The following is a 20,741-nucleotide window of genomic DNA, read 5'->3' as shown; positions in this document are numbered from 1 at the left end:
GATTACTGAGGACGTTGTTTTTTTGGACACATTTTATTCAATGGAAGGATTTTTTTCACTGTGAACTTGCTTGATTAACTAATTTTCGTTGCACCATATTTTATATTGATTTCTCTTTTTGTATACTTAGTTTTGAGGGTATTGCAAGGATGGAAGGATTTTTTTCACTGTGAACTTGCTTGATTTACCAATTTTTGTTACACCATATTTTATATTCAATTCTCTTTTTAGTATTGGTGTTATTGTAATAGTATTTTTTATCATTAAGGCTATTATTGCACAGCGCTGCATTCTCTTTGCTATTTTTATTCGCTATATCTGGTCTCCCACAGTACACAGAACATGGGAATGCAATTATTTTAGTAAATATAAACTGCTAAATACCTTTCCTCATCAGCAGTTTATAGCAGTCTTGTGACTTCTATCAGTGTTAGCTTCTCGGCCTTTTGGCTAAGATCAAGTGTAGTATCTGTTCTTATCAGTTACCAGTAGGAGGCGCTGTGCTACTGTCCCGACCATAGGGTGAGGTTGGGGGTGGCGGTGGCTATGCAAATCCACTGGTGTAATGGTAACCTGGAAGGTTAGTATCGATAGGAACTGAAACCGGTATGCCTGACGAACTGGGGGCCGGGAGTTGGTCCTCCCCAAGAAAGCCGGAAGGATTACTCCTGGTAGGGACGGGGCTGCACTTGTCTGGCCGAAGGCCAGGCTCTGAAAGAAGCCCATGGTGTATGTGCCCCTGGAGTAGCAGTCCAGGGGTGCCGTAATTTGCACTGTGTGTGAGGGACACTTTGAATTTTACTGGCACCAAGGTCATTGCACTATGGTGTACACTTTTTTATCACACCTGCCCCTAGGGCTGAGCTTTTTGGCTAGGACCAGAGGAATTTTTTTATTCCTGGCCAGAAGGCCAGTCATTGTATTGCACAACAGCACCTTATGCACTTTCTCCACTAGCCTCACTTTTATGTGTGTTTGTAGTGTTTGTCACCTTTGGTTTTTTTTGGGTTGCGTGGTACACGTTTCAGGATTGATTGGTAGGGTATAGGTCCTCTGGCCTGCCTTGAAAGTCTTGGGGGGGTGGGGTGGACATGGCCTTCTGGCTTGGTTCGCCCTCTATCATGGAGTCTACCTTTGGGGGAGCCCCACCTAGTAATTGGGTTGGTCTGTTTCGGCAGACCTCCCAGAGAACGGGGACCGCCTGGTTTAGGCCAGGTGGACCTGTGAAGTACCCCAGTCCCCCTCAGGAGCCTTCTGCCCCGGGGATCAGGACCAGGGTGCTTTCTCTTTGGAGGAGGACCATGTGTACACCTTGTGCACGTTCTGTGTTTCACTTTTTGGTGTGCACTTTTTTTTGCACCGGGTGAAGTCACACACCACGGCTTAAAAAAGAAGAAAGAAAAAAAAAATCAGTGTCCGGCCGAGCACTGGTTGAAGCTTATAGGAGGGGTTTTCATTCTCCTATGACTCTCCTATGAGGCTGCATGACCCCTGATCCTCTGTGTGGACAGTCCTGATTGGCCCTGTGCTGATCACATACAACCCCCCCCCCAAAGAAAAATTAAAAAAACTCTCTAGCAATACACACCAAACTGAGCATGTGCAGCCTGACTCCATAGACTCTGTGTTATCAGGAAACTATCAGGGCACAGTGGAAGAAGGGAAGGATCAGAGAAGACAGGATCACACAACTTTTTTACACAATACGGAGGATTACCTCCTTAGGTTCCACAGTGAGTATAACAATGATGCTTTACTGCATATACAGACTGATTTTACTGTTGTGGGTTTAGTAACACTTAAAGTGTACTTTCTTACTGAAAACGTGGGTTTAATAAACAGTTGTGCTAATATCATGTGACACACAAAATTACAACCATCACCATGTTAGTCTACATTTTATTCTACAGGTCCTCAGCATTCAGGATATACGTATATAATATTTATTATATCATATATAATGTTTTGGGTTTTCCCCTCAGCGTGTCTAAATATGAGGATGTTCGTTTATGCTGGGTTTAGCTTTGAAGAGGGTGCGCCCCAAGAAACGCATTAGCTTCCTAGCATTGTGGTGCATTGGATGGAGTGACACCATCACTGATCTTTTATCGGTGTGATACAATTCTTATGCAGCGTACACACGGTCGGACTTTTTGACCGGTCTTGTCCGACGGACGCCGACGGACCAAATCCGGCGGACATTCCGATTGTGTGTGGGCTTCACCGAACCTTCCGCTGACTTTTCCAGTCGCAAATCTGACGGACTTTAGATTTGGAACATGCTTCAAATCTTTACGTTGTAACTCCGCCGGACCCAGAAATCCGCTCGTCTGTATGCTAGTCCGACGGACAAAAAGCGACGCTAGGGCAGCTATTGGCTACTGGCTATCAACTTCCTTATTTTAGTCCGGTTTCTGTCATCACGTACGAATCCGTCGGACTTTGGTGTGATCGTGTGTAGGCAAGTCCGTTCGTTAAAAAGTCTGTCGGAAGTCCCCTGGAAAGTCTGTCGGACCAGTCCGGTCGAAAAGTCCACCCGTGTGTACACGGCCTTACATTTTTTTCTCCTTTGTAAAGATGGATTTGGCTTTTCTGTTCAGTTTTGAACCTCTTAAGCCACGGAAGATTTGGCTACTGAATAACCAGGCCATTTTTTGCGAGTCGGCACTGCGTCGCTTTAACTGACAATTGCGTGGTTGTGCGATGTTGCACCCAAACAAAATTGACGTCCTTTTTATCCCACAAATAGAGCTTTCTTTTGGTGGTATTTGATCATCTCTGCGGTTTTTATTTTTTGCGCTATAAACAAAAAAGGCAATTTTGAAAAAAAAACACAATATTTTGTACTTTTTGCTATAATAAATATCCCCATTTTTTTTTTAAAAAAAGCAAATTTTTTCTCAGTTTAGGCCGATATGTATTCTTCTACATATTTTTGGTAAAAAAAAAAATCGCAATAAGCGTATATTGATTAGTTTGTGCAAAAGTTATAGCGTCTACAAAATAGGAGATAGATTTATAGCATTTTTATTACTATTTTTTTTTTTACTAGTAATGGCGGTGATCTGCGATTTTTATGCTGACTGCGACATTATGGTGGACACATCGGACAATTTTGACACATTTTTGGGACTATTGGCATTTATACAGCGATCAGTGCTATAAAAATGCATTGATTACTGTAAAAATGTCACTGGCAGGGAAGGGATTAACACTAGGGGGGCGATCAAGGGGTTAAATGTGATCCCTCGTGTGTTTTCTAACTGAAGGGGGGAGGGGACTGTCTAGGGGAGATGACAGATCGCTGTCCATACTTTGTATGAACACATGATCAGTCTCTTCTCCCCTCACAGAACCGGTATCTGTGTGTTTACACACACAGTTTCCGGTTCTCGCTGTGTCACGAGTGATCGCGGGAGCCTGGTGGTCATCACACCTGCCAGGCACTCGCATCAGGTCGGGAGACAAGTAGTGAGCTTGCCCCTAGTGGCCACAGGGCGAAGCAATGTAACATATCGTTGTTTCGCCCAGTAAAACTGCGGCGGCTGGTCGGCAAGTGGTAAATAAATCTTTTGGATAATGCACTAGGCGTGTGCGCCCTCCTGTTTGTGTTTTTCCACTGTGTACAATGCCCGGTTGGTGGGCATTCTGAGGGTTAAAACAAGCAGTCAGCAGGTGACATATCGCCTCCTCACTGCCTGCCAAACCCCCTCTAAAAAGCAATCCACCGCAGATCGCTTTTAACAGCAATAACAGCGTGGATGAACCCTTCCGACACTTACGGAATCCCATCAGGTAAAGTCTACGGTAATAAAACCTTCGCCATAAATGTATCCCCATCGGAGGTTTGTTTTTCTGAGCAAAACTGAAGTTTCCCTTTAATAGTGACCTACTCTCTGCAACTAACTGCTCCACATTAATCCTGAAAATACAGCAAAATATTCAGCAAGACCTCGAAGATTTGCCTCGCAGGAAGAGCGGAGGAGAAGAAACGAAAATCTAGCAATGATATGAAGGAGATAATTTTCATGCTCTACTTCTCATTCCGTATCACAGGCTCTGCTGGAGATGTTTTATGAGTCGAAGAAACTCAGTCAGCCTGTAAAACGCGCTCTACTATTATTGTTATTACTTTTATTATTATGTATTCTATGGTTTATATTAATATAAGCAGAACATTCCAATGCATAATGCAGTGTAGAAAATCCCAATGAAGGTAAGCCCCACCCACTTATATGTCAAACTCCGCCCATCTGGATGGCTTGCTATACTGCAGATGAAACATAATAAACAGAATAATTGAAAATAACTATGCAAACCCGAGAAAATACAATCACTAATGCCACTTCAATATTCTTACATAAGAAGAATAATAAGAAGAACTAAAGGCAAAGGCTTTTTTTTTTACTTTGGACAGAGTAAGTTTTTTTCCATCCCATTGGGGGGATTTCCCTTCACTTTCTGTCTCATAACCAAAACAGAAAGTGAGAAGAAATCCCTCCAAAGTGAGGGAATCCCTGGTTGTCACCAAGATCATCAGAATTTGTGTCCCCGTTGGAAGAGTTCCCCTCTATTAGGCATACCACAGTTGAGGTGGGGCGCAGATCTGAGACTGAGGGGTACCTGTGTTTTCCATCTACAGACAACCAGGTTGGCTGTCCCTGCTATACCCAGATAATTATTGGTTGATGACTATTGCTCTGGATACGATCCGATGCCCACCAGACCAGATCAGTGACTCTGACCTGATCATTGATCAAATTACCGGGTGAGGGTTCATTCTTTCTTTTTTTGTGATGCTGCAGGTTGCATGGAATTAACATTATATAACATGATGCATGTTGAGCTGCCCAGAAGAAGCAGATAAGGATTCTGCGAAACGCGTCAACTTACTGTATACACAAGCATCGTTCAAGCTTTTACATGGGCTAAGTATAATTTCTGGTCAATGTTCAATATGACCTAATGCTACTGTCAATACATTTTATGCTTTTGTATATTTTGTAATAAATTTTTATTATCACTTATTGTGTATGTGCTTACCTCAGAAACAGTGACATATCCCTGAAAGTCCCATCACCTTATGGGAGAGCGGTGATTTCTCCAATCTTCTTCTCTTCTCCTCTATTACTGTTCTGGGGACATCCCAAAATTTTAGATTTTTTTTACTTTCACTTTTGATGATAACTGTAAACAGGAGGGTGAATCTCCCTAATAGGGGCACATACAGCAATAAAAACTGACAGGTGTTCTTATCCCTCTTCACTCTTTACAATCGAAAAAAAAAAAATGTTGCCTTTCGTTATACTTTAAATCAGTGGTCTTGAAACTGCGGCTTGTGGGCCGGATGTGACCCTTTGCTTGCCTTTAGCTGCACCTTAGGGCATTATTCCTCTCACTGACACCAATAATGGGGCACTATTCCTCCCTTTAATACCAATGATGGGGCACTATTCCTCCCTCTGACACCAATGATGGGGCACTATTCCTCAAACTGACACCAATGATGGGCACTATTCCTCCCTCAGACACCAATGATGGGGCACTATTCCTCCAGGGCCGTCTTATCGCATGGACACGCTGGGCAGTTGCCCGGGGTCCCCACTTGCCTGGGGGGCCCCACCTGCCCAGCGACCCCAGCCAAGGCCTCCTGCACTCAGTGCCTGTCAGCATACCGGAGCAACCATACCTCCGAGATTGGCCGCCGTTTGCACGTAGCAGTGATTTGCCTGGGAGGGGCATGCTAATGTGGGCGTACACATCCCGCATCTTGTGTGGGGTGCTTGCTGCCCCACGCAATCTCAGCCCAGCTCTTCATGGCAGCCAACATCGCTCCACGCCGGCTGCCTCGCTCACTGGCTATGCACAAAGTGCCATGCCGATGAAGCCGCCCCCTACCACGCCTCCTCCGCTCTGACTATCACACACACACTATAGATGACACTTGCGCGGGGGAAGCCGATATAAATGAATACTTGCAGTGATTTGTGTGGGGGGGGACCCAGGAGAAGGTACTGCATGTGCTAGAAGGCGTTTTAGGAAAATCTGCCCCCCCCCAGCACATGTCCTCCCTCCTCCCAAAGTGCCCCCTAGCACATGCAGTACCCTTTCCGCCACCCCTGATTCAAAGAGATGCTGGCTGCTAACAGGGCAGCTACTCAGGGCACCCCGCTAGACATGCAGGACAATCGCCCCAGGTGACAACACTATTGCACCCCTGCCAGGCAAATCAGTGGAGCCAGGTGGTGGAACTTTTTCCATCACTTGGCTCCAGGACTCATAGCCGGTTCACATGATGAATCACACAGGATCACATGGTGTTCCTGTGCGATTCACATGTTTTCCAGGTGCAGTACAATTTCAGCCCATTCATTCGAATGGGCTGAAATTGTACTCGACCACACCAAGAGTTATAAGACGCACAGGAACTGGATTGCATGGTACTACTGTACCGTACGATCCAATACAGGTAAACACATTACATTTGGGATCTGCATTTATGGTATCATTAAGTTAACATTGACCCCAACTGCAGATCACAACTGGAGCGCATTTTGAATGTAGTGCAAGAAACGCACATGGAACGCAGGTTTCCAGGAATCCAGAAGTGTGGGGAGCTGTGTAATGTAAAGGGGTCCAGAGGTATGGGGACCAGAGGTATGGGGGCTGTGTAATGTAAAGGGGTCCAGAGGTATGGGGGCTGTGTAATGTAAAGGGGTCCAGAGATATGGAGGCTGTGTAATGTAAATGGGTCCAGAGGTATGGGGGCTGTGTAATGTAATTGGGTCCAGAGGTATGGGGGCTGTGTAATGTAAAGGGGTCCAGAGGTATGGGGGCTGTGTAATGTAAAGGGGTCCAGAGGTATGGGGGCTGTGTAATGTAGAGGGGCTCAGAGGTATGGAGGCTGTGTAATGTAAAGGGGCTCAGAGGTATGGGGGCTGTGTAATGTAAAGGGGCTCAGAGGTATGGGGGCTTTGTAATGTAAAGGGGTCCAGAGGTATGGAGCTGTGTAATGTAAAGGGGTTCGGAGGTTCACCATTGCAGCCCCTCTCTCTCACACACCATTAGCCTTTTGATAATTTGCATTTTTTTCTCGTGCGTGATTGTGTAGACAGGGCCCCAGTGCACTGTATTGCCCGGGGGCCTATAATGCTCTTAAGATGGCACTGTATTCCTCCCGCTGACACCAATGATGGGGCACTATTCCTCCTGCCGACACCAATGATGGGGCACTATTTCTCCCACTGACACCAATGATGGGCACTATTGATCTTTTATTAAAAAGAATCAAGCAACCAATTTTATACAAAAGTGAAAAACAAAACCATAGTACAAAACTTCAACAGAAATCCAAGGAATACACATCCATGTTCAGAATATATACAATATATACATAATCCACCACTAATAATCCAAAACTATTTACATAAAGCAGCAGAGAGGGCCTAAGAGGCACAACTCATCACCTGTGTACGCAGCCATTTATCAAAAATTAATCCAAAAAAAAAAGACAGACAGCCACGCCCGGGAAAGAGTCTCCTGGCAGTCAGGGAGGCTTGAAATCCCTCCACGCCTTCAACCAAGCCCCCCGACTCCGCTTGTCTCTTTCAAGCACCCGAATCTTCTCCACCTCATGCAAAATGTCATACACCACCACCTGAACAGGAAGGATTTTATGCTGAATGCTGACCTGACACCGTGCGTTCCAGGTGAAATAACGGAATACTAGGCTAACTAAAAAAAGTGTATCCAAACAAAAAACACCACCAGTATTGAATGCTCCGTACACCCACTCAGCATAACCCAGCCTGGAGAGGAAAGGAACACACCTATTTGTACACCTCTATGTTAAAAGGGCAATGAAGCAGAAAATGGTCCATAGTCTCCTCCTCACCTGCACACTCCTCCCGAGGACAGCTACGATCCATCCCACTGCGGAATTTCAAATTGCCCCTAACATAGAGCCTCCCATGGAAGCACAACCAGGCCAGATCCCTAAATTTAGGGGGTACTCTGTCCAAATTAATCAGTCTTAACCCTGCCCTCAAAAGTGGGCCTGGGCAATCCCTTAAGGCCAGTGGGTCATGAAAGACTTCGCTCAAGACTCGACTCATAAGGACTTTCCTCGGAACCGATCTGAGATCTTCAGCAGACAATCGCCACTGTCGTAGTAACTTCAGGCACAGAGCGACATAGGCTGGTAGCTGACCATGATGACCCCTGAGATTCTTCACTTGGCCACCTTCTTTCCAAAGTCATAGAAAAGCCCTAAACCAAGATCTAAAAATGCCTACCCATCCAGAAGGTTCCACTGCAAGCATATTACCAATGTTAAACTTGAGAAAAAGCAGTGAAAAGAAAAGAAAAGAACTGGGTTGACCATACTTAAGCCACCCTCCCTCCTGGATAGATAGGTGACATTCCTCTTGATGGGGTTCAGTCTGTTACCCCACAACATCTGGAAGAACACATTACTGACCTTAGCATAGAGAGACACTGGCAAGATGCAGACAAAGCTGACATACAAGAAGATCAGAATCAGGTAAGTCTTAATCAGATCAACCCTTTCCCTCATAGATAACTTCCATCTCTTCCAGCTGACCACCTTAGTATTGGCAATTTCCAGTCTACCTTCCCAGTTTTTGAGGCCATAATTGCTGGGTCCAAATTCAATGCCTAGAATCTTAATTCTTTCCTGGGGCACTGGAAAGGTGTCCGGGAGATCAAACCCCTCACCTTCCTTTCCCATCCAGAAATCTTCACTCTTTTCCCGATTGATCTTGGAGCCTGATGCTTCAGAATACCGTGATGTCAGAGAGACCACCTCCTCTGCTTCATCCGCCCTGACACATCGTCCGCATAGGCAACAACCCTCAAAGGCGGCTCACCCTGGAGCCCCGCTGGCACCCCACACAACATGCCGCTCTCTAGCCTCCTGATGAAGGGGTCAATTGCAAACACATAGAGCAGGGGACTCAGGGGACAACCTTGACGCACTTCAGAGCCAACCTCAAAGAACTGCCCAACCCAACCATTAACAAGAGGAAAGCTTTCTGCCCCCTTATACAAGACTTTCAACCAATCGACAAAACCACCCGGCAGACTGTACTTATTAAGGGGCAACCACAGGTACTCATGGTTAACACGATCAAAAGCCTTTGCCTGATCCAGTGTCAGCAAATACTTTCCCCAGCCTGCAGCCCTGCATCGCTCCAAGGCCTCCCGGATAGCTAAAACCGCTGTGAAGGTGCTCCTACCCTGGACCGAACAGTGCTGATGGCGAGAAAGCAAAGACTCTGCTACTGATGATAGGCGCCAGAAAAATATATTTGCCAGTATCTTTCTATCGACATTAAGAAGGCTGATGAGGTGCCAGTTCTCAATCATCGAAGGATCTTTACCCTTTGAAAGAAGAATCACAGCCGAGTACCTTATGGAAGGGGGACGTACCCCCTCAGCAAGGCAACTGTTAAAAACCTCTACCAAATGTAGGGCCAGAATAGACTTAAAAGCTTTGTAAAACTCAGCCGTCAAGCCATCCGGTCCAGGTGACTTTTTGATGGCAAGCTGTTCAATTGCCCTCATCACCTCTTCAACTGTGATCTCCTCTGTCAAATTAATCAATGGGACTTCTTCATCATTTAGACCTGGAGTAGAGTCCAAAAAGCTTTCCATTTAGTCACGGTCAAGCTCTTTCCTCCCAGGAAGGTCAGCATAAAAGGACCTCACGACCTTCAGAATCCCTGACCTGGACTTTGTCAAGGAACCTGTACTGTCCTTAAGGCCAACGACTGCTGTTTTAACAGCTACACCTTGTTTGCAGTTCTGGTAAGGGTCAGGCGAGTGGTACTTCCCATAGTCCCTCTCCAGAACCAAAGAGGCATGCCGGTCATATTGACACTTCCTGAAAAGGAGTTTCACTTCAGAGATTGCCCCAGGATCTCCTCCTCTCTAGACAAGAATATCCAGCTTCCTTCGTAAATGTTGGTAGGTCATGTATTTATTAAACTGCTTTCTATTGGCTAGGCCCCTGAAGAATCCAGCGATCCTCTTTTTGGTCAGCTCCCACCACTCAGCCTTGTTGCTACAAAAGTCCAGGATGGTCACCTGTGCCTAAAAGAATTCCTCAAAGGATTGTCTAACATGTTCTTCCTTGAGTAGAGTCGAATTCAATCTCCAGATGCCCTTACCCCTCTGAGGGGCGTCTGAAGCATTCAGGACCACAGATAGCATACAGTGATCAGAGATCTCTACTGCCTGCACCACTGGGGGCGAGAAAGCAGAGGTCTCCTTAAAAAAAAAAATCTATCTATCCTACTCTGACTATTACCTCGATGAAAGGTGAACCCAGTGTCATCCGGGAGGTGCTTAATGTGCACATCCACAAGACCAGCATCCCTAACCATACTATTTAAAAAAACGCTATCATATCCCAGCCTGTCCTTGAAGTCCTTCCTGTCCTTGGGCCTAGTTACTGTATTAAAGTCACCTCCAAAGACCACTTGCCGGGATGTAAAAAGAAATGGCTTGATCCTTGTAAAAAGGCACTTCCTGACCCACTTTGTGTGCGGCCCATAGACATTAATTAGGTGCAGGTCCTGCTCGCCCACAAGGACGTCTAAGACCATACATCTCCCAATCTCCACCTCAATAACCCGCCGGACAGTTACCATGCCGGTTTTAAACAACACCGCCACACCGCCGTAAGGCTCGGCCGCAAGAGACCAGTAAGATGGACCATACCTTCACTCTCTCTTGGCCATATGATTATCTGCCAAGGAGGTGAGCCTAGTCTCTTGCAAAAATAAAATTTCAGCATCTAATTGGCTGAACAAAAAGAACTTACTGACTTAATGCTGGCAACATTTATTGTCACCACTTTTAACGGAGGGGGAACCGCCATTTGGGTTATTGGGTGGATTGCTTCTTAGCTCCCCTCTGCTGCTCATCACCAGAAGCCTCTCTCTTTCTTGAGGCCGCCTCAAACTCCATCTCAGAATCGGAACTTCGCTCCGAAGAAGCTCCAGATGAAGAAATATCCCACTTAGAGGACCTATGACGGTTGGAGACAGGCACTGGAGCCCATTCCGTCCTCACCGCCTGCTTCTTCCACTTTACAACCTTCCTTCTCTCCTCCAGGTACTGCAGTTCCGCTTCAGAGATACCCTCATCTCTTGTTTTTTTCTTTGAAGTCTTTACAGAAGACTCCTTTAGAGAGGAAGAGGCGACCTTTTTAGTACACGCTATCACTCCTGGTGGGGGGGGGGTGCTCCCTTTGAATTAGACTTAGGAGGGGTAGACTCCTGGGGGGTAACTGACTCAGAGGGCACAGACTTGGAAGGTTCTGACACAAGAAGAGAGGGTACAGTAGGCTGGGGAGACACAGAGACAGATACAGAAGGAATACTTTCAGACACAGGAGGGGTGGCCACAGGAACTGGGGAGGGATCCTGAGCAGGATCAGGGGAGTCAGTCACCGCAGAGGAGGATGGTACACCAAGGGCCTCACCCTCCATCCTGGCCAGCCTTGACATGTCATCAATTACCTCCTTCTCCATATTGTGCCAGGCTTCCGGACATCTGCTGTAAGGGTGGCCAAGGCACAGGCACAGGTTGCACCTGATCATCTGGGTGCAGTCCTTAGCCATATGACCCTGAACCCGACACACTGAACATATCAAGGCTGAACTGGAAGAGCTCAAATGCCTCTTTTCTCCACAGCGGTGACACAGCTTCGGCTGACCAGGGTAGAAAATAGTCATCCTATCTCTCCCTATAAAAGCTGAGGAGGGCAGGTGACGGACAACATTCCCATCTCTGGCCAACCTGACTCTTACTGACCAACCACCAGTCCAGATGTTACACTCATCAAGGATTTTGCTGGGCTTAGTCAAAACCTCACCATAGTTCCTTAACCAGACCTCTAGGTCCCGAGCAGGAATACTCTCATTAGTGAGTATGATGGTTATCTTTTTCACCGTTGACCTTTGCGAAACCGCAACTGGGGCCAGACCTTCCTATTCAGGTCTTGACCTGCACAGAGCCTCATATCGCTCCCAGAACAGGTCAAAACTGTCTGGCCTGGTGAAGCTAATGGTATAATCCCATGTCCCAGCTACATGTATTAAAGCATATAGGTCATTTGCCCCAAAACCCATCTCCAAAATCAAATCCACCACCGCACGCCGTGCCGGAGGGATTGCACCACCTTCCCATTTAAGAATTACCACATTTCTTCTCGGATCCCCCAGCAGAAGCCAGAGACCCAAGACCAGATCCTGGGGTGCTCAAAGTGGTAGGCTGCAGGGGGAAAACCCGCTTGGGAGCGTAGCTACCAGGAGCAGAGCGTACCACCTGAGCAAACGTAGGTTTATCAGGGCCAAGGCCCCACACTGATGTCACATTAGTCTGTACATTACTATTATAATTCACTGCTTGAACGGAGTTGGTAGGACTGTCCATCACACTTGAACCATTGTTCATCACGCTTGTACTGGGTTGATTTTTATCAGTCATACACACATTCAAATTACCATCAGGAAAAGTCAGTTTCTGCTGCAATACTAGCTGTCTCCTGAAGCTGTGCTGTAGAGTCTTCAGCAGCTGTGGGGCAAACAGCTTTAGACTCAGCTAAAGGAGGGTTAATTGGTTCTGCTGAAACTTGCAGTTCCTCTGCAGGAATGTCATTTTTTAAATGCAAACTTTGCTGTACTGCAGCATCAGCAGGCACAGCATTGCTACACATGGTATTAGCAGCCTGATTGTCACTGGGCATATTGTCAGTATCAGTCACAGTGTTGAATGGCACAAAAATAGTTTTATCCACAATATGGGACTTGACAGGCTTTACCTTGTCAGGCACATTATCAGTAATGTCCTCATCATTAAACACCGATCCCCCATAGGAGACTCCATTACCTGGATGGCCCTGAGCATGCCTCCTGAGTCCTAAGAAGGCATGGGGCTGCTTACCTCTCCCTGAGGGGGCAGGGGGTCAGAACTGGGGGTCTCCTCCTCCATCTCCATCTTTGTCATCCTTCCAAACCTCCTGTCATTTCCAAACTTCTCCTTGAAGGGCCCATCTTTGCCTTCCATCATGGCCACAATGGTCTCCTGATGGTCCACACGGACTTTGGCCAATTGGATCTGCGGATCCATGGATCCACGCTTCTGGCTGTGTAAGCCCTCACGCTGTCTTCGCAGACGCTTCAGCTCCGCTCGTAGCTTGTAAAGCTTATCCCTCTCCCTATTTAGGACCTTTATCCCGGCCACCACTCGCTCCCGAATGGCTTCAGAACCTTCATCCTTACCAGGGGTAGAGAGATCGGCCTGTACAGAGGAAGGCATGTCACCCGACGGCCCAGGAGATGGCTGCGAGCTTCCAGCAGGAGAGGCCCCGCTGGTCTCCATGGCTTCCCCAGAAAGGGGCCAGGAGAGCTGGGAGAGATTTCACCACCACTCCCCTCACACGGATCACCTGGAGCAACTCCAGAGACACCTTCCTCCTGACACACCTGTGCTCCAATGATAGGTGAGGCACTATTCCTCCCTCTGACACCAATGATGGGACACTATTCCTCCATCAAATACCAATGATGGGGCACTATTCCTCCCACTGACACCAATGATGGGGTACTATTCCTCCCACTTACACCAATGATGGGCACTATTCCTCCCTCTGACACCAATGGTGGGCACTATTCCTCCCACTGACACCAATGATGGGGCACTATTCCTCCTGCTGACACCAATGTTGGGACACTATTACTCCAACTGACACCAATGATGGGACACTATTTCCCCACTGACACCAATGATGGGGCACTTTTTCTCCTGCTGACACCAATCATGGGACACTATTCCTCTCACTGACACCAATGATGGGGCACTATTCCTCTCACTGGCACCAATGATGGGGCACTATTCCCCCACTGACACCAATGATGGGGCACTTTTCCTCCTACTGACACCAATGATGGGACACTATTCCTCTCACCGACACCAATGATGGGGCACTATTCCTTCCACTGACACCAATGATGGGGCACTATTCCCCCCACTGACACCAATGATGGGGCACTATTCCTCCCACTGACACCAATGATGGGGCACTATTCCTCCCACTAGTACCAATGATGGGACACTATTCCTCTCACTGACACCAATGATGGGGCACTATTCCTTCTACTGACACCAGTGATGGGGCACTATTCCTCCCACTGACACCAATGATTGGGCACTATTCCTCCTACTGACACCAATGATGGGACACTATTCTTCCCACTGACACCAATGATGGGGTACTATTCCTCCCACTAGTACCAATGATGGGGCACTATCCCTCCCACTAGTACCAATGATGGGGCACTATCCCTCCCACTAGTACCAATGATGGGGCACTATTCCTGCCGCTGATGCCAATTATGGATATTATTTTTCCCACTAATAACAATACCTTCTACTGCCTGCAAGCGTTATGTAATTATTTTATCCCTGCTGACCAAACAGCATTTTCTTCTCCCATTGGCCACAATCCAGCCCTTTTAAATTACGAAGGACAGTAAACTGGCCCTTTGTTTAGAATGTTTGCTTTAAATGATTACTTGTTGAGGCACTTCCTGTTGTGGGGTGACAACATTCTGTCAGTGTTTTCTGATTGTTGTCACCCTGTCACACATTTACCCTACTGAAGGGATAAGGGTCTGTTCACATGGTCCACTATTGTCACCGCAGGAAACCGACAATGAGAAATGCCATACAGTCGTTGCTGGGATGCTGCAAAGAGGCTGACTATGATACACAGGGCTTTAGCAAACTACAGTAAAAAAAAAATGTTAATTTAAGCACTTGCTGACCAGGCCTTTTTCTGATGTTTGTTGTTTACAAGTAAAAATCTGTATGTTTTGCTAGAAAATTACTTAGACCCACAAACATTATATATATTTTTATAGCCTAGATAATAAATTGGCGGTCCTTGCAATATTTTATGTCACACTGTATTTGCACAGCGATCTTTGAAACGCAATGATTTTGGAAAAAATACACTTTCATGAGCTAAAAATAAACCAAAACAGTAAAGTTAGCCCAATTTTTTAGTTTAATGTGAAAGATGATATTACGCCGAGTAAATCGATACCTAACATGTCATGTTTTACAATTGTGCAGGCTCATGAAATGGCGACAAACTACGGTACTTAAAAATCTCCATAGGCTATGCTTTAAAATTTTTAAAAGTAACCTGTTTAGAGTTACAGAGGAGGTCTTATACAAGAATTTTTGCTCTCGCTCTAATGATCACGGTGATACCTTACATGTGTGATTTGAACACCGTTTGCATACCCGCGTATGCGCGTCTTACCTATGGTATGCGTTTGCTTCTGCATGAGTGCACAGAGGTATGGGGCACTTTAAAAAAAAATTCTTTCTTCTTTATTTTACTTTTTATTTTTTATTTTTACTGTCCCTTTACTTATTTATTTTTTTATCACTTTTATTCCTATTACAAGGAATGTAAACATCCCTTGCAATAGAAAAAAGGATGACAAAAAGGATGACAGGTCCTCTTTACCCTAAAGCCGCGTACACATGATCGGATTTTCCGCCGGGAATTGTGTGATGACAGACTGTTGGCCTAAAGTCCGACCGTTTGTTCGTTCCATCAGACAATTGTTATTGGATTTTGCCAATTGTTGGATGGCAGGCTTATAAATTTTCCACGGACAAATGTCTGTTGTCAGATTTTCCGAGCGTGTGTACACAAGTCCCTCAAACAAAAGTCTAAAGTACAAACACGCATGCTCAGAAGCAAGGACGAGCCAGAAGCGCTCGGTCTTGTAAACTAGCGTTCGTAATGGGGAATTAACATTCGTGACGTGGCAAATTATGAAATCTCGAAATGCAGCGCACAATTCTCTTCTTCTTTAATGGGATAATAATGAAGCTGCTTTTCTGGTAAAACTGATGGAGTTGTTGCAAACGAATTTTCAAAGGCTTTTTTTTCTAGTGATATCAAGAATATTAATATTATGCTTGTTATTTTTTTTTTGGTGCAAGTTACCACAACACCATTATCTCGTGGTTTTTAAGATCAAAGATACAACTTTGTTGGTGTCCCTTGTTAATTTTACATTGTATTTTTTAAAATGTAACTGCCTACTACCAACTGTCATTTGAAGTAAAACACATAGCCAAGTATTATTCTCCACAATTTTTTTATTGTGCATTAAAAAGGAAAAAAAATAAAATTAGACATGCTATCTGCCAATAGAACTTAACCAAAAAGTGCATTCTATGCATCCAAACATATAGAAAATATACCAAATCAAATCATTATTCAACCAAAAAATAAAATAAAAGCCTTATGCATGTGTCCTGCTTCTTAATATAGGGGGTCAACAATGCCAACAGTTGGTGAAAGCAGGGGTCCGTCATCCAGAGATAATTCCAAAAATCATCCGAATTACTCTCCTGGAGCTCCCACAGCAAAGGCATATGACATATTTGGTCACAATTAATAAAGCAACCAATTTTTGGTCCAAGAAATCCTCCTCCTCCTGTTCCTGGACTGGACTTGGGTCAAAGCAATAACTGCAAGGTAAATAATAAATAACACGTTATCTCCTCCGATTCTGCAACATGTCTGGTTGACGAACAGCCGCTCAGAAACGAACTGAAAAGCGTGAACTGAAAAGCACGAAATGAAAAACGCAAAATGAAAAGCGTACCAAACTTCTACTAACACGAAGTTAGCAGAAGGAGCCCAAAGGGTGGTGCATGACAATTGAACGTCCTCTTTGTAGTCTCGTAGTACGTTTAGTACGTCACTACGTTCGTGTTTGTTGGCCAACAATTCCTTGCCGTTTGTATGCAAGACAAGTTCCTGGCCAATGCCCTTCGGACAAAAGTCTGACGTTTTGTCTGCGGAAAATCCGATCGTGTGTATAATGCTTTAAAAGCAAAAAAAAAAAAGTTACACTTTGACTTTAAAAAAAATCATCTCTGTAAGCCTGAGAACAGGAAGTGACGTCAGACGTCGCTCTGGTCCTCCAAGGCGGTAGAGCCGAGTGGGGGCTATCTTGCTCTCACCCAACTTCCTGCCCAGCTATCGGCCACATCGAATCAGTTCTGTGCTTACCAACGGCTCTGGTGAGCTCAGAAACCACCGTGAAGCGGCTGCCTATAAAAGTGATCTCGCAGCGAATCCACCAGTGGGACAACTTTTATCGGAAAGGCGGCCGCCTAACTAAAAAAAGATACTGGGGTTATGGCATCTAGCTGCAGCCATGACCCTGGTATTTAACGTCAAAGTAATGATGTATATTTATATTTATAGTTAGGCAGTCGGCAAGTTTAAGGTTTGCATGTACATTAAGTGCAATTAAAGTCAGAGAAATAGGCTGCTAAGCAGACACTGTAATAACTGGCCTCATTTTCACAGTCTTACCTCTTTACTTTCTTTTCACAGCAGTTGTACAGAGAGTCTAAATAGGACTGTGAGGTATAGGAGTTAAGCCGACTATACACAGTTCAATTATTAATATAAGTGGGTGCCTTACATAATTCCGTATCTGCTGACAAAGTCCCGCCCCCTGGGACGTAACGCGTATGGAACGGAATCGCGGCCATCGCTGATCCATGTGGAGTTGTTTGTACACGCTCTTATACCAGGCACTGGGTTGCAGTGCCATGCTTGTAAGTTTTATTCTTTATCCAAATAAACAGTCGTACTTGCAGAGAGCACTATATACTCCTTTTTATTGCATGTACCCTGTGAACCGGAGTTCCTGTTCATTAATCATTACACTCAGAAGACTGCAGAGTGCAGAGAGCAGAGCGAGAGATCCTTCCTGTCAGCTCAGTTGAGTGAATGTTTACTGTATGTTCATTCAAGGGTCCACTAATTGAGGTGAGCTCCTATTATCTTTAGTGGTGGAGGCTTGGCACAGATTCAACTTTATGATCATTTATACTGTAGAAGCACTTTTTGGGCACTCTCTCTTGGTGCTCGTGTGTTCTGCTGCCTATGAACTTTATGAACTATATTTTATTTGTTTTACTTATGTACATATGTTTTAGCGCTGTACTGCCTTTTATCATCATTGTTGTTTTGGACTCAGCGGCCGCCTGCTCCTTAACAACCAGCTTTTCCAAATGAAATGTAACAAATGACGAAGATACAAAATTAATTACGAAAACACATTGGTTCAATTAAGGAATCCATCCGAAACAAAATTCTTCAATTAACAAATACATCCGAAATTAAATGAAATGAAATTTGCGGTGTGCACATGTCTACCTCCCAGTAATAAAAGTAATCCGGACAAATAGAGAGGTTGAATCTCCCTACCGAGGGGGGGCACAGACAGCACTAAAAGCCTGGCTGGGGTTCTAATCCATCTTAACTCTATCCAAAACTGAAAAATAAAGTTTTTACTTTAGTTATACTTGGTGTCCCTATCACATTTTTTTTTGTTTTGTTTAATGTCCCGTGGTGTCATGAAACACACTCAACTACTTATAGGTGTTGTAAAGTCTCAAGGGTTTTCACCCCAATGAATTCTATGCATTAAGGCGAAAAACCTTCTGTGCTGCAGCTGCCCCCCCCCAGAGTCCCCCTTTTTCTTACCTGAACCCGATCGCTCCAGCGACGAGCACAAGCCCAGCAGCTTCAGCCACTTTCTCGCGTCCTCATTGGATAGACTGATAGCAGCAGGAGCCATTGGCTTCCGCTGCTGTGTATCAAACCCAGTGACATGGGAGCCAGAGGGCGGGGCCGAGTCCTGCTATCTGTGTCAATGGATGCATCAGCAGGCCTCGGGAGCTCGCCCGCTCCATGAAAATCGACTCTCCGTGGAGGGCACCTGATGAAGGGGAGGAGCGCTGCCAAGGGACCCCAGGAAAGGAGGATCTGTGCAAAACCCTTGCACAGAGCAGGTAAGTAAGACATGTTTGTTATTTAAAAAAAAAAAAACCTTTACACTTTAACACCCGGTGCAAAAAAAAAAAAAGTGTGCACGCAAAAAGTGAGAACGCAAAAAAGTGCACAGGGTGTACACATGGTCCTCCTCCAAAGATAAAGGACCCTTGCCCTGATCCCCCCGGGTGCAAGACTCCAAACAGGGATTGGGGCACTCACTGACCCACTTAGCTGAAACCAGGTGGACCCCGTTCTCTGGAAGGTCTGTTAAAACAAACCAAGTTCTAGGTGGGACTCCCCCGATGGGAGACCCTATGGGAGGGGGAGAACCTGACTAGAAGGCCACGTGCCCTCCTCCCCGAGACTTTCAGGGCAGGCCCGAGGACCGACACCCTACTAATCGGGGGGTTGAGAAAGTTCATACGTGCTGTGCAATATCACATGGGTCACCGTGATTGGATCAAACACTGGTCACATGATTAGGAAATCTCCCAGCTGGCTCTAAAAGCTGTTGGCTCAGTCAGTGTGCTGGGAGTGCATAGTGAGCGCACACAACCTTGGACCCCCTTAAACACATACTGTCAGTGCCAATGCATATACAGTGGAACTTTGGATTACAAGCATAATCCGTTCCAGGAGAATGCTTATAATCCAAAGCACTCGCATATCAAAGCGAGTTCCCCCATAGAAGTCAATGGAAACAAAGATAAATTGTTCTGCATTGACTTCTATTGCATGCAATACCGCATGTGGCCAGAGGTGGGGGAGCCTCGTAAATACTCGGACAGCTCGGCTGAACTCAGAAACCTTCGGGAATGGAGTATTTCCGAGTGATTCTGAGTATTTCCGAAAGGCTCTGAACCTTTCTGACTGTCACCGGCGCCCCCACACCTCTGGAGAAATGCGGTACTGCACACCCCATTAGCTTGAATTCCGCTCGTTTTGCATGACAACACTCGCAAACCGAGTCAGGATTTTTTTTACATCAGTGGGACAAGGTTAAAATACTGGTTCCCTGGCTGTTATGCTGATCCAATTGCTTCAGTATTTTCTAGAATTGCTTACCTGGAATGATGTGCAATTCAGATGAGCCTGACTTCCTTCTAACTTTCTAATTTGCAGGCTTGTACCAGGCTAATAATTTAGAAAACAGCTAATTGTAATTCATGAATTCTGTCACAAGAGGGTGCTCAATCTCTTTAACTTGAAAAATGATTGCTTGTGCAGACTGAAATGAATTTTCTCAGTTTTTATGTCCTTCATGTTCTCATTTCACATTTACAATGTACTGTACCAGGAAATATATAATTCTACCCGGATGAGTAGAAACAAATTTGTAGCATAAACAAAAGTATTGGAAAAGTCAGGTTCAGCTTGTTCAAACCTGTGTTAATCAACACAGGCTCAATGCAAGCCAATGCTATCGCTATTGTCTATAAATTCAGAGCAATGTTGTTGTACACTTGGGAAAATGTAGACGTGGTGTACAAACACGCAATACAGCATGTGTTAATTTGTTACAGCGTGCTGCAGCTCACAGATATATGTAAGCGTTAAAAAGGGAAAAGAAGAAATCACTGCAAAGTGTTTTATGAACACATTGCTGTGCGTTTACACTACTCAAGCTCATACGCGTTATATGCACAATAACGCACACTGTGTGGTATGAATGAGCCATACAGTCACAGTTATTTGGACATATATGCTGCTGCGCCAGTCTCTGTGCAGACACCCGCCTCGAGTATTACCTCTATAAGAGGTATGTCTGGTTCTGCCCCGCTTCCCCAGCGATTTGGGGGTGATCCAGTTCAATGTAGAGGGTTTC

At 45.4% G+C, this 20,741-nt stretch overlaps 1 pseudogene; it reads left to right on the top strand.

Moving 5' to 3' along the window:
* Window positions 1-430: 430 nt before the first annotated feature.
* LOC141103973 (U2 spliceosomal RNA) lies at window positions 431-559 on the top strand (annotated as a pseudogene).
* The last annotated feature ends 20,182 nt before the right edge of the window (window positions 560-20,741 follow it).

Source organism: Aquarana catesbeiana, linkage group LG07 (genome assembly GCF_042186555.1).
Source record: "Aquarana catesbeiana isolate 2022-GZ linkage group LG07, ASM4218655v1, whole genome shotgun sequence".
Classification (NCBI taxonomy): Eukaryota; Metazoa; Chordata; class Amphibia; order Anura; family Ranidae; genus Aquarana; species Aquarana catesbeiana.
This window is presented reverse-complemented; position numbering and strand designations above follow the sequence as displayed.